Raw genomic sequence first — 14,163 nt, 5'->3', positions numbered from 1 at the left:
CGGTCAGGACCTCTTGCTACCTCTCTTTTAAAATCCTACAATCTGTCAGATGTTAATCCACCTGCAAGCAGCTGCTTCCAGTTTGATTTTGCTTGATCCTATCTTGCGCTCAATCTTCTCGAAATTCAAGAGCTCAACTTGAGGGTCAAAATTATTCCTTCCCATAACTACATTTATACTTCTGATAATAAGTTAAAACACGTTTCCCAGCTAACACTTCCACAACCTGACCGGTTTTATTTATTAAGATAAGGTGAAGTACAGGATCTTCTCTGATAGGTACATACTACATACTACATAGATATCTACATACTGTCTCATAATGTCTGCCCCATCTGAGCCTCTTTCTCTGAGTCATTCTGTGACAATACTGGGAATGTTAACATTCTCCCCTCCAACCACCCATCTGCTTTTAGCCCTCTCCGAGATTTACTTACCTCTCTGTACGTCTAATTCGCACTGAATATGGGAGGCCTTGAGTATAACCACACCAAAGTTAATACCTCTTATCATTTAAACTTAAAACCAACTGGCCTAATTGTTGTTATTTAATCTGTCCTGCGAAATAATTACTTCTCAGGGGGTGGGGTGGGTGGGTGGAGTAGCAGGGGAGAGTAACAGGACTCACCTACCACTGACTTCTTACCTTAACTGCCATTTAATTCTGAGACTCCGAAGCAGATTTGATCCCTCACAGCTGCAGTGCGCTTGAGCAGCATTTACCCTCCCTTTCTGCTTCTTCCAAAATGTCAAGTGAGTCTCAATATTTATTTAAAGTGGTTGATCAGCCTGAAGTCACAACTGTGCAATGGCTGTCAGATAATACTCATTTCTTTACGCTAGTGGTTACCAATTGATGAACCATCTTCGACAGATGTTCTCATTCAGATAAAGAACGTTTGATTTACTGCAATGGCCTCCAAATATTATTGATACTGCTGAGGATAGAATTAAGCAGCATGTTGGAGGCCTGAACAAGAACAGTACAACTGTAATATCGGATTACTTTACCTTACATATAGATTTGTCAAACCAACTTGGCGGTAATACTGAGGAAGAGGAATCCCTGGTGCGTGATGCAATGGGGTTTCAACCGGTATGTTGAAAAGCCAAATAAAAACAGTTATCCCAGTGTGGATATTGTTTATTTATAAGTAAATAATTAAATATCTTCTTGTGCATGGTTCCTTTGGGAAGATCGTGTACAGCACGATGGACTACATCAGTTAGATCGGGAATGATATTTTTGAAATTACAATTAGGTTTCTTCATTTGAACAAAGGAAACTGCGAAGTTATGAACCGTGGGCTGTCGATGTTAGTTCGGGAACTTTACTACGTGGGTTGAAGTGAGCCGGCATTGGCCAATGCATGAAGAACATATACAAGATTTACAATTATTCATGATTGCTGGCCTGAAGGCTAGTTAGGAAATATGGGTCAACCAGGACTTACAAAGTGAAATCATTCACAGTTTAAGACCAAGAGAAAAGATTCAACAGCACCAGAAATATTCACGCAGAACAAAAGGTTACTGCTGAGAAATTACCAAAGGAAAACGAACAGATATATTATGAGGGGACCATGGAATACTGAGTTATTTTTAGGGAAGATAAAAGCTGATGCATAATCTGTTGTAAATATATCAGTGGCAAAGTGGGGAGCTAATACAACTGCGTGGTCGCGACCATCAGGCAAGGGGGAAGGTCATATTGAAAGCAAACTAATGCATGAACGATTGCACACGTATTTTTGAACTGCCTTCGACAATGTTGCCACCAATAATCTCCCAGATACGTTCGGGAAATAATGATCTTTTGAGAATGGTCTGAATATAATCAATATTAAGAAAGAAATAATACCATGAGTTAATGGGGCTGAAGATTGACAGATTCCCAGGGCCTGAATATTGCAAATACACAGTTACTCACTCTCCAAATTTCTTCAGAGTACAAGGGATTTCGTACAGATTAGAAGGCGGAAATAGTTTAATAGCAATGAAAGAATACAGGGGTGGTAGTGGTGGTGGGGGGTGGGGGTTCACAACAATAAGACGAACATCAGCAATCGGGAAATGTTATAATACATTCTAAAAAAGAATTAACGCAATTAAACAAAGGAAGCATGTGCTTCTGAAAGTAAATTCATGGCTTACAAGTCTGTTGGATTTTTTTTGTGAATAATAGAAGAGATTATAGGAAACTAGTTGATATGCTTCTTTTGGACATTCAGAATGCTTTTGGTTACGTCTCAATTAGGAGGAGAGTGATAAAAAATTAAAGCAGATACCAACGTGGGTAAGGTACTGGCCTGCACTGAGAATTGGTTCACAGGCAGGAAACAAAGAGGTAGAATTAGCTTGCCTTTTTTCCAGGATGATGCTGCTGAACATTCGGGTTCTGAAAGGATCAATGTTTGGGCCCCAGCTATTCACGGTGATTTGGTGAGGGAATTAAAACACACCACCAATATTTTGTTCCGTGCGTGGGTGCCTCCTTTTTAAAAGCATGGGTAACATTTGTTCAAGTCTCTGATCGCCTTCCTTTCTTTTGGCGTATTTTGGCAGATGACTACCTCAACTCTCGCTGTTTCCAAGCACATTTTCTTTTGTGCAGTGGCAGATAGTTTATCAGGTACTAGGGATTTGTCAGCCATTAGTTCCATTAATTTACAAGTTTTCACCTTGGTGTGTGTGTGTGTGTGTGTGTGTGTGTGTGTGTGTGTGTGTGTTTGTGTGTGTGTGTGTGTTTGTGTGTGTGTGTGCGTGTGCGTGTGTGTGTGTGTGTGTGCGTGTGTGTGTGTTTGTGTGTGTGTGTGTGTGTGCGCGCGTGTGCGTGTGTGTGTTTGTGTGTGTGTATGTGTGTGTGTGTGTGGAGAAGGGCATAGATGTGTGGAAGGGGTAAGAAACTCAGAAGGCATCTGAGCGGGACATTCTTCACTCGTAGACTGCTAAGTAGTGGTGGCAGAGTTGCTGACTTGATAATTTGAATCTTCTTGACACAGACGGTTGCAGTTCCAGACGTTGGAAGATCAGATTAATATGGACGGATGTTGATTGGTCGATGTGGCAGCGGAATGGCCTGTTTCTTTGCTGCATGACCCTATGTCTCTAAATAAAACAGAAGTGATAAATGCTTAGCTAGGCGTTAGACACGTAGTGAGGAGGAATGCTCATTGTTCCAGACGGATGAAGAGGCATTAGAACTAGAAATCTGGCAAAACAAGTGAGTTTAATCTTGCACAGGGCAGGAGAGGCAGAAGGCAGAAAGCGGGTGTCTGCGATAGGTTGGAGACAAAGTTTGGTATGTGGCACAAATTTAATATTTGTTGCCTACAAAGCTGACCTGTCTGGAATATAGATACAGAGAGATGCATAGGATCGTATAGAGATAGTAGAAAGCGTTCTGAAACTGTTCCATGCTGGAAATACTCCTCAGAGCAAGCAGCATCTGTGGAGAGAACAGAGGTTACATTTCTGGTGGATGAATTTGTATCAAAAGTGGAAAAGTGATAAAACAAGAGCGAGCTATAAATCTGAAACAAGAGCAATTTCTGCAAATATTCAGCAAATACAACAGCAACAGATGAGATACAAAGAACGTGTTAATGTTGGAGCTGCCTAACCCTCCATCTGGATTGGCTGCTTCTATCAAAGGGGAAAGGTTGATTATCTGAAATTGTTGAATTTTCTCAGCATTTTCTCGTTTTCTTTCATATTTACAGTATTCTCAGCTTTTATTTTCCAGATACTTTAAGAAGATTGATGGATAAGCAATAAATTGTTTAATTGTTATCCAATGATATGCCACGTTATAATGCCGATTAAAATTTTGAGTCTTTTGATTGCTGTGATTATTTTATTTGGTTCAAAGTTACATAATATTTCACGGCAGTATGCAAGTGATTAAGTTGGTGAAACAGCAAAGGTCACATTTTTCAATTGCAGCTGATGTCTGTCCAGGTCTTTTTAAAATTAGACTGTCTTTGGTCGAGAAAATTGGCTATACAGGAAGTAATAGTTTTGTCCCTACAGTTTACGCTACCGCCGTTCAATGCCGTCCAATTCCCCGTGATAATGCCGTCAAAAAAAGGGGTGACATACGTTGCTGTCTTCAGATAAAGACAGGAAATCGTTTATTTCCGTACTGGTATTTCGAACGTTAGTCGTACATCTTCTTGTTGCAACACTGCAGTGCAGTACTCGCACGGTATTGGCTGCAGTCAGTTTCCACGTTCACTCAAGGAATATGGAAAATCACATGTATCTGTTTCGTGGAAACATAATAAATTCTATCATGTTCCTAGTTATTGTTCAACGTCTATAGCATAGTCGTCGTTAAATACCCGTGGTGTATTTTACCTTTCTTTTATTCACTCAACGTTGCGTTATGACTGATATTGTTTGATTAATTATTGAGCCAGTAAAACGCTTTTTCTTGACTTTTTTCTCTCAGATTCTCAACAGGGATAAGGAAAATTTCAAATCGAAGCTCATTGTACATATGGTCCCCAATCACTTAATATGCCCTATCTTGTGCAACTCAGATTCTCGACTGAGACTGCTCTGTGACGATTTTATCTTCCATATATTTAAATCAACATAGACATTTGTCTAAATGAAATCACAGAAATAATGATAACTTTTACGTTGAATTTATTAAAACCATCAGCAACAGTAGAAATTTCCTAAAATCTACGTGCTATTTATGTAGGCAGAAGGGATTATACTCTTAGGGATTTAATTACCAGTTTAATGAGTTCGGCACAACATCGTAGGCCGAAAGCCATGTTCCTGTTCTGTGCTGTTCTATGTATTTCTTATGAAGTTTTGTGCATTTTATCTACGGTCGTTGGAAATCAGATTAATGCGTCATCATTTGTCCGTTTAAATGAGGTCGGGGTAAGACCTGTTTTCAGACTTTCAGATGTCAATGTCAGTACCTTGATTTCAGTCTGTTCCATTCTTTAAAATGATTGCTCTTCCCTGGGTATTGATCTTTGAGATGTTCGCATAGGTAAGTATAAATGGAATTTTACTTTTTTGATTCTTGCTTAATAGAGAAAACATAAATGGCAGAATAAAAGCCATTCGAAAGAATTCGAATTCGAAAACCAAAATGTAGTCGTCATTTTATCCATTTTCTTTCTGGCGCTATTTCGTTCTCCACTGTTTCGTTACTATGTTGACCAAAAGGTCAAGAATTGAACTTTTATACTTGAACAATATGCCAGAACCGCTCAGGATTGCAAAATATAGGATTACTTTGTTTAGAGCTTCACTGTGTCCAAAGACGTCCTGGCGGCAATATTAATGCATTGCTCTGTTGAATCTCTTGTAATATATGGAGAACTGCCGTTTCCTTTAATTGTATCCAACAACAGAATTTTCTGAAGGATTCACTCGCGTGCACTGCAATAATACAATTGAGGCTGTATCACTAATCCATGGGCATATATAAACGTTTGTCTTGGGCTTCTGTGATATATCACAGAGATCCGAAGGAATCCAGGACATTTTTGAATACAGAGAGAGCACGATATGGCGATAAGCTTCAAGACGAAGAGGAAACTGTAAATATTAAACATGGGCTTTACAGTGATTCTGTATGAAACGTATTTTGTTATAGACCTCCAGTAATTCCTCTGAACTACTGTTCCTGAAGTGCTGAAGACGTGTGTTGTTTTTAAAAACAAGGATTGTGTCTTACAAGATCTGCTGCACTTTTCAGTTAGTAGGTAACGAAACTCACACGGTTATTCCACATGTTTTACGGAGAAGTGGAAGTAGTCAGCACAAAAGGTGGACTGAACATTGTCCTAAGAGCACGGAAAATACTTGTCAATATTTTGGGGCTTGTCAGCAGCTAACAAGGCAAATTAATTGGAAACAAAGGCACTGAAATTAGTTAAGAAACAGGACGAGACTTAAAAAGAAAAGCACTGTGGAAAGAAATTCTTGATTACATTGAGCATACCTGAACAGGAAAAAAAGATTTGAATGCAGATAGAAATGGCTGAGGTGCAATTAAAAACTAAGGGTCACAGGAGATGGATGTTGAAGGTAACTGATTATTAACGCAAGGCCACTGGCACTGTAAATGGTATTCCTGTAAGCTATAGGGTACCTTGGGCATAAAGCAGCACAAGGTGCCTTTCCCACTTCGAATGCAATTTCGATCTCACCGAAATATTCCATTTTTTGTTTGACAGATATCCTTACCTGTGAGAAATGGAACAATATTTTGAGTAAATCGTGTTTAATTCTTACATACTAATCTTATTTGCATTTATTTCCATTCAGCGATTACAGAAGCTCAGATGAAAGTGTTGTTGTCCCCCATCGAATGTACAGGATGGTAGGTGAAAACGCTGTTTTCTATTGCGGAGTCAGTTTTTTTTAATAGAAAATCCAGGCATTAATCTTTACTGGTGGAAAGTTGGAGAGAGCGAGTTTTTGAAATCAGTACCCGACAAAATAAAACATTTTTTTCGCCACTGGAGAAAGGAAAGGCCACCTATCAACTCCTAAGTATCAGTGCGTCCGATGTGGGCTGTATTATTGCGGAGTGAAAAGGAAGCTTGAACCTATGTCAAATGGAACTGGGTAAACGCTGGTCGTCCATGGTCCGTGGAATTTTCTTCTGAAATTATTGCATGCAATTTGAATACATCCTGGTCAAATAATACCAGAGGTCATGTTGCTTTCTAAGAGGTTTTGTTGCGATTCGCCTTAAGGCATTTGCTTCTTTTTTAAAGGTTTTCTCTATGTGGGTGCATTCCGCTTCAGAACATATGAGAATGATCTGCAATTTAATATAGCATTCACTAAAGCGACTTTAAAAAGAATGAATAAAAGCACGAAGAACATATTGCTTACGGAACAATGGGGCTGACAGAATGTATTTAATTGCATTGCACCATTTGCAAATAGTTGTGGAACTTAGGGGCAGACCTGATAAAGTAATAACAATAGCATGGGCATTTTATTGATAATTATCCTGTATCAGTAAACTCAACATAACCACGATGCAACTTAAGATATTATGTAATTTGTTTGGTTCAACGGTAGACAGTGCATTCCAGCGAGGAGGACTTTGACTTACAGTTGCAAGGTTGCCACCTTAAACTCGTTTTAGTTGCTGGATCCATGTATATTTTGAAGGTCTCTGAATCGAAAACCATTTTTCAGAAAAAAAAATCCTTTTCTTCTTTGCAATCTATCACCAGCTTTGGATTTACTGCTGTCTCAACAATGGGTCACACTTACTTCTGTGCAAAACGTTTTAACTTGTTACTCAAACCTTTATTCAGTGAAACGCACATCGTGAAACATATTGGAAACGTTCGAAAAATTCCAGCTCAGATGGATGTTGACGAAGGAATGATGTGTTTACTTCAATTGTGATTTTAGACTTATAAATTGACGTTTTGAATATAATTCTCAGGAAATATTTCCTCCCTGTCATAATTACAAGTTATATAACTATATTTCTTACCGAAAATATTCACAAACTACTTGGAAGGTACCTTCCAGCAATATGTTTCTTTTCAGCATTAATGTCTATGATGTTTTTACTCAGCGGCATGACTGGATATCGAAACGCTGGAATTCATGAATGGACGTTCAACTCAATATTACGGGGGTGATAAGATCTTTTATTTCTGCTCCTATGGTAAATTTTAAAAAAAGACATACCTAATATTTCAACAATTAACCATGCCATTGGAATTGAAGCATTTGTCAATGCCGCGTTGACATTAGAACCATAGAACCGTAGAGGAATACTGCACAGACAACAGGCAATTCGTCCCTTCTAGTCTGTGTTGAAACGTTATTCCGTTAGTCCCACTTCCCTGCACCTAGTCCATAACCCACCAGACCTCTCACGTCCATATATCTATCCAATTTATGCTTAAAGCTTAAGACTGAGCCCGCATTTACTACATCAGATGGCAGCACGTTCCACAATCCCACCACTCTCTGAGTGAAGAAGTTCCCCCAATGCTCCCCCAAAACCATTCTACTTTCAACCGAAAGCCATGCCCTCTCGCAATTATCTCTCCTAATCTAGGTGGAAAGAACCTACTTGCATTAACTCTGTCTATGCCCCTCATAATTTTGTAAACCTCAATCAAATCTCCCCTCATTCTTCTACGCTCCAAGGAATGAAGTCCGAACCTGGTCAATCTTTCCCTGTAACTCAACTCCTGAAGACCTGACAACATTCTAGTAAATCTCCTCTGTACTCTTTCAATCTTACTGATATCCTTCTTCCAGTTAGGTGACCAGAGCTGCACACAATATTCCAAATTAGGCCTCACCAGTGACTTTTACCACCTTACCATAACATCCCGACTCCTATACTCAATACTTTGATTTATGAATGCCAGGCTGCAAAAGCCTTCTTGACAACCCTGACTACCTGTGACGCCACTTTCAGGGCATTCTATATCTGGAGTTTGAACATGAGCCAAATTAATAGTTCGTAAGCAAAAGTTGACCCTGTGCAAACTTAATGCTGAAGTCAAATGGAATGGCAGCAATGCTGTCAGTCGCCACAACTGTAATATTGGGTTTGATGGACAATCAAGGAATCGTTCCACGACGTGGATGGGGAAAGGTGGCTGAAAAGGGGAACGCGTGAGAGTTAAGGAAACAAGCTGCGTGCCAACATCTGTAGCTGACACATAATTTGAAACTTTACTGGTATCCACACGAATTTGGTTACTGGGCTTCACGTTGTTCATTAGATGTTTCGTTGTGTTGAGGTTTCAATCTCTCTTGGATGGTGTTGCATTCAACGCAGCGGACGTCACATCGTTGCCTGCCACATTTTGTTTTGTCTGCATTAAACTATTTAGAACATTTAAAATGTACTTAAAAGTGAATGAAAAAAAAACTAAATAAATAACGAGAATAACCCAATTCCACGATTCGGCTGATAAGCTTGGTTTGCACTACCGTACTGAGATAGATTTGTTCTCGCCATCTTGGTCCCCCAGTACCAACACTGGCAGGTACTTATCTCCATGTTTTTCAACAAGAGATCCGATCGTTCTGCGCATTTGTAATTTGGCAAGAATCCAAGCCCTCCTTGCCCTCGCTGTCCTCCTTGCTGCAGTACCGGAAACATGGTCGGGAAACCCTGCCTTGTGCTGCTGCTCTGGCAGGAATGAATTTCCTGCTGGTGCTTCCTGTACAGGGTGCCAAAGAAGGCCGGCATTGGGTGGTGTTTGGAGAATGTGTGCCCGATCACTGATGATTTGTTTCGCTCACGGTTGCATCCTAGGGACTCACAGCGCCTATTCTCTATGTTGACAGCCGTCCATTTCTGAAGTCTTTGTTTACCGTCTGCTTGAGGTAATGGGAGAGGCCGGGATCTTCTTTCTTTGTCGTGCTGATGTTCTGGTTGGAGAAGGATTTGCAGTCCAGCAAAACAAATGGGAATACACATCTTTCATCACATCCAACATTATGTGATGCCAGTTCATTGAATACGGGGAGTTTGGAAGCACACAGTTCAATGCAGTCTTCAACAATAGACTGCACTCCCCACGCTGTTCTGGTTATAGCCCTGAAAACACCGTCTTCCCGCCATGCATTACACCGTCCCTCACAGGCTTCCCCTGCATACGGAGCCGTGGGACAGGTCAATGCCGAATTGTCACCAGCTTCTTTCTGTGGAGCTGCCCCGCACAGCAGCACAGCGCAACATGACAGCAGCTGTTCGCACTTGGATCCTGACATATCGGTTCTTGTCACTGCAGCACACACGCAGACAGGGCAAGATTCCGACAGCTGCACCGTCAATAACGCATCTCTCTGAATATTAGGCTGCAAAGAGGAAATTTAAGCCCTGATTGCGTTTTCACCGTCGTTCCTGGGAATGCAACCAGAGCACTGAGAGAGGTTCCAGTGTATTGTTTTCACGTGTGAATTGAGTGTTACCTGTACGTATACATGACATCTCTCACGCTGTTTACATTTGTTATCGTCCCTGCAGCGAATCAGAATACGCCACCCTGTCGCTAGCGACAGTTCGTTCTATCTGTCAGAGTATGGTTAAGCATTAATTTAATTCTATGAGCGTTTAAAAATTGACGAAGACATTATTGATTCCGGAAAACTGAAGAAGTATGCTATCATTTTATTCGTGGTTCAATATAATACTATATTTTCTGATTAGACACAATGTCCATTGTTCACGAAGCTTTGCAATGATACGACTTCTAAAAACAAACAAAGCACTGCAAATGGGCTCTTGACATTGCAACACGCACCGCCAGTTAGGGACACCGCCAGTAACCCATCTTTCTAAATACTGATACTGCAACGACCCCATTTTAGCCCTGATTTTATGTTCGCTTTCTTTCTTGGGAACGGATCCTGAACACAAAGGGAGGTAACAGTGTATCGCTTGCACGTGTGAATCGTGTGTCAACTATGCATGTACAGAACGTTCTTCACGCTGTTTCTGTTTGTTATCCTCCCTGATGTGCATCATTTCCAGATAGGCGTATGTTTCGTTTTGTCCAGTGACAGATACTTCTATCTGTGCGTGTATTGGGAAATTCCGTTCAGTTGTTTTGGTTTTTATGTGTCCCAATAACAGAAGAAATATTCTCCTATTTTTACGGCTAACTCGATAGAATTCAAAGTCCTTGCTGCTTCTTCATGTGATTGATAAAAAAATGATTTGAACATTCACAATGTCGATTTGAATGTGGAACTGAAGCTTTGCAGCGATACATTTTTAAAGCACGTCTGTGCAATGAAAACTGCTTTAAAGAAGATAAAACATATTCATATATAAATGATTTAGCAGACCTTTTTCGAATCCCCTTCAATAACCTTTGAATATAGAGGAGCGGAGCTGAGGACATAAGAATGTGTTTCTTTAATCGAAGAAATATCAGTCCATTTTTTTTCTTTGAAGATTTTGTATTGCTATTTTTTAATATTATAGTCTTTTTTTTGATTTGTGGGTTTTCTCTTCATATAATTACATTTCTTTTCAATTCTTTCCCCATCCTGTACCCTTAGTAAGAGTGCGGGTGGTCCAGATTACATATATTACTCCTTGTGAGTATAAATATTAACTGTTATTATTGTTTTTCCGACCTCTTTGCATCATATGTATATTCATTAATGTTATGTACATGAATTAGAATTAATTTGAAACTGAATAAAAAGATTGAAAAAAGATTTCATTTTAATTTCAGAAAGCGATACATGTCATTGAAGAAATTACTTTTGAGTCGCTGAATGTTTACTCTATGATTATTAAGAACGCGAGTGGCTCTCGGCATGCCAGCTTTGTAATTTGAAGATATTAGTAAAATAGATGAATAAAGGGAGAAAATCAGCAGCGGGAAACATAAGTATATTTGATGCTGCGTAAAATCATTTGATGAATAGAGTTCAGTGTTCTGATTTTGTTATTTGAACACGACTGAAGGAGAAGGTCAATGTTGATTATTTCCATGTTGACAACACATCCTGCGAATTTTACAGAAGGAAGAAATGTTTAGAATAAACACCGTCATATGTGATTTTCATTTTTTTTATTTTGACACTCGTAAACGGTAGGTCATTGGTGTATATATCGAAATTTATAGTATGAATAGTTTGCAAATTGTACAGGACAAGGTGAACGTGGCCAGATGTGGAGGTGTTTAATTTAAGTGCAGAGCCAATATCATTTCGTAGAATTGTCAAATTCAAGGGAGGGAAATATTTTAAACTTACTCTATTGTCATCTTGATGTCCGATTTCTAAACGTCTCTTTGTGGCTGATGGAAATAAAATTGCAGTGAATGGCGAGGGAAAGGTCGATCTATTGGTACAACACCAAGCCAAAGGAATCAATACCATTTGATCAGTTTCTTTACAATAAAACCATGTGTTCCTCACCAAAGTTCAGGAAGCTTAAATGAAGAACATATAGAACATAGAACAATTACAGCATAATTCAGGCCCTTCGGCCCACAAAGCTGCACCGAACATGTCCCTACCAAAGAAATTACTAGGCTTACTCATAGGCCTCTATTTTACTCAGCTCCATGTACCTCTCTTAACAGTCTCTTGAAAGACCCTATCGTATAAGCCTCCACTACCGTTTCCGCAGCCCATTCCACGCACTCACCACTCTCTGAGTAAAAAACTTACACCTGACATCTCCTCGATATCTACTCCCCAGCACCTTGAACCTATACCCTCTTGTTGCCACCAAATAAGCCCTGGGGAAAAGCCTCTGACTACCTACGCTATCAATACATCGCATAACGTTATACACCTCAATCTGGTCGCCCCACATCCACCGTCTCTGCAAGGAGAAAAGGCCAAGTTCCCTCAACCTACTTTCATAAAGCATGCACCTCATTCCAGGCAACATCCTTGTAAATCTCCTCTGCACCCTCTCTATGGCTTCTACATCTTTCCTGTAGTGAGGAGACCAGAACTGAGCACAATGCTCCAAGTGGGGTCTGACCAAGGACCTATATAGCTGCAACAATATCTCACGGCTCCTAAATTCAATTCCCTGATTGATGAAGGACTATACATCATATGCCTTCTTAACCAGAGAGTCAATCTGCGCCGCCACTTTGAGAGTCCTATGGACTTGCACCCCAAGATCCCCCTGATCCTCCAAACTGCCAAGAGTCCTACCATTGTCTATATTCCACCAACAGATTTGACCTACCAAGATGAACCACTTCACACTTATCTGGGTTGAACTGCATCTGGCACTGCTCAACCCAACTCTGCATCCTATCTATAACCCTCTGTAACCTCTGACAGCCCTCCAAGCTATCCACAACACCACCAACCTTCGTGTCATACGCAAACTTACTAACCACACCCCCACCCCTCCAATTCCTCATCCAGATCATTTATAAAAATCACCAATAGTAAGGGTCCCAGTACAGATGCCTGAGTTAACCCACTGGTAACCGAACTCCACTCAGAATACGACCCTTCAACAACCACTCTTTGCCTTCTGTGGGCCAGCCAGTTCTGGATCCACAGTGCAATGTCCCCTTGGATCCCATGTCTCCTCACCTTCTCCATAAGCCTCGCATCTGGTACCTTATCAAACACTTTTCTGAAATCCATATTCACTACATCTACTGTTCTCCCTTCATCGATGTGTTTAGTCACATCCTGATATAGATTTAAATATTTTCTACTCAAGCATTAATTTATTGATTTACTTAGTAGTTGGGCTGCCAAAAATGTCATTTCTAAGCATTAGTGATGTGCACATCTGCGTATAATGGATTACCCAACCGTAATACAACAAAGGGTTTCAAATACGATGTTTGAAATAATGGATCGAGATTGTCGAACAGGGTCATATCTTTGTGAATAATTACTTTGACACTCAACGTGTTGAACATTAGAAGTACCATCACACATCCCACACCTCCAGCGATAAAGGCAACGATGTAAGAAGCTGTTGAAGGATAAACTAACAAAATATCGAATTAACATGCGCAATTTTTCAAATATATGTCACTGGGAGGCAACTATAACTCATTTTTATTTTCTCTGTACTCTGGAAATTCCTATGAAATAGCCATGAAGTGTACCCGAGAGTACAGAGATTAGGGAACATGATTTTGCGGTATAACCTGGTTCGGAAGACATGGAAAATGGAACATGGAAAAGAACACATGTCAGTATGTGTACGTGTTAGTGTTTGATTTGCTGTAAAACATGGAAAGTAACATAGCACAAAATCCCCTTTCATTTTTGTTGCGACATTAACCATTGAGAAGAGAATTCTTGTGGTAGCACAATATGGGATAAGAATAACTTCGGCTTTGGAAATTTACTCTCAATTCGTCTCATTTACACTGATAAACGTTAATTTGGGATATAATATAACTGAATAAAATTTTCTGGAATTTCTTTTTGAAACAATTTTTCACAGATGTTCTTCCAACAAGTGAGGTCCCTGTCAATTGCGTTCCTCCTTCGGCACGTTTGCGAGAGATTTCCAATATATCTCTGGCAGCCTTTCTTTGTCCTTATATTGATTTCTGGCGTTATATTCCCCAGGCGTTATATAACCCACACTTTCAAACCACTCCCAATCAAGCACCTACATTGGTAAAGGAAACTTCCTTCGTGAACCTAAAATGTTTTGTCAGCTTCTCT

This window comes from Pristis pectinata, chromosome 13 (assembly GCF_009764475.1).
Source record: "Pristis pectinata isolate sPriPec2 chromosome 13, sPriPec2.1.pri, whole genome shotgun sequence".
NCBI classification, from domain to species: Eukaryota; Metazoa; Chordata; class Chondrichthyes; order Rhinopristiformes; family Pristidae; genus Pristis; species Pristis pectinata.
This window is presented reverse-complemented; position numbering follows the sequence as displayed.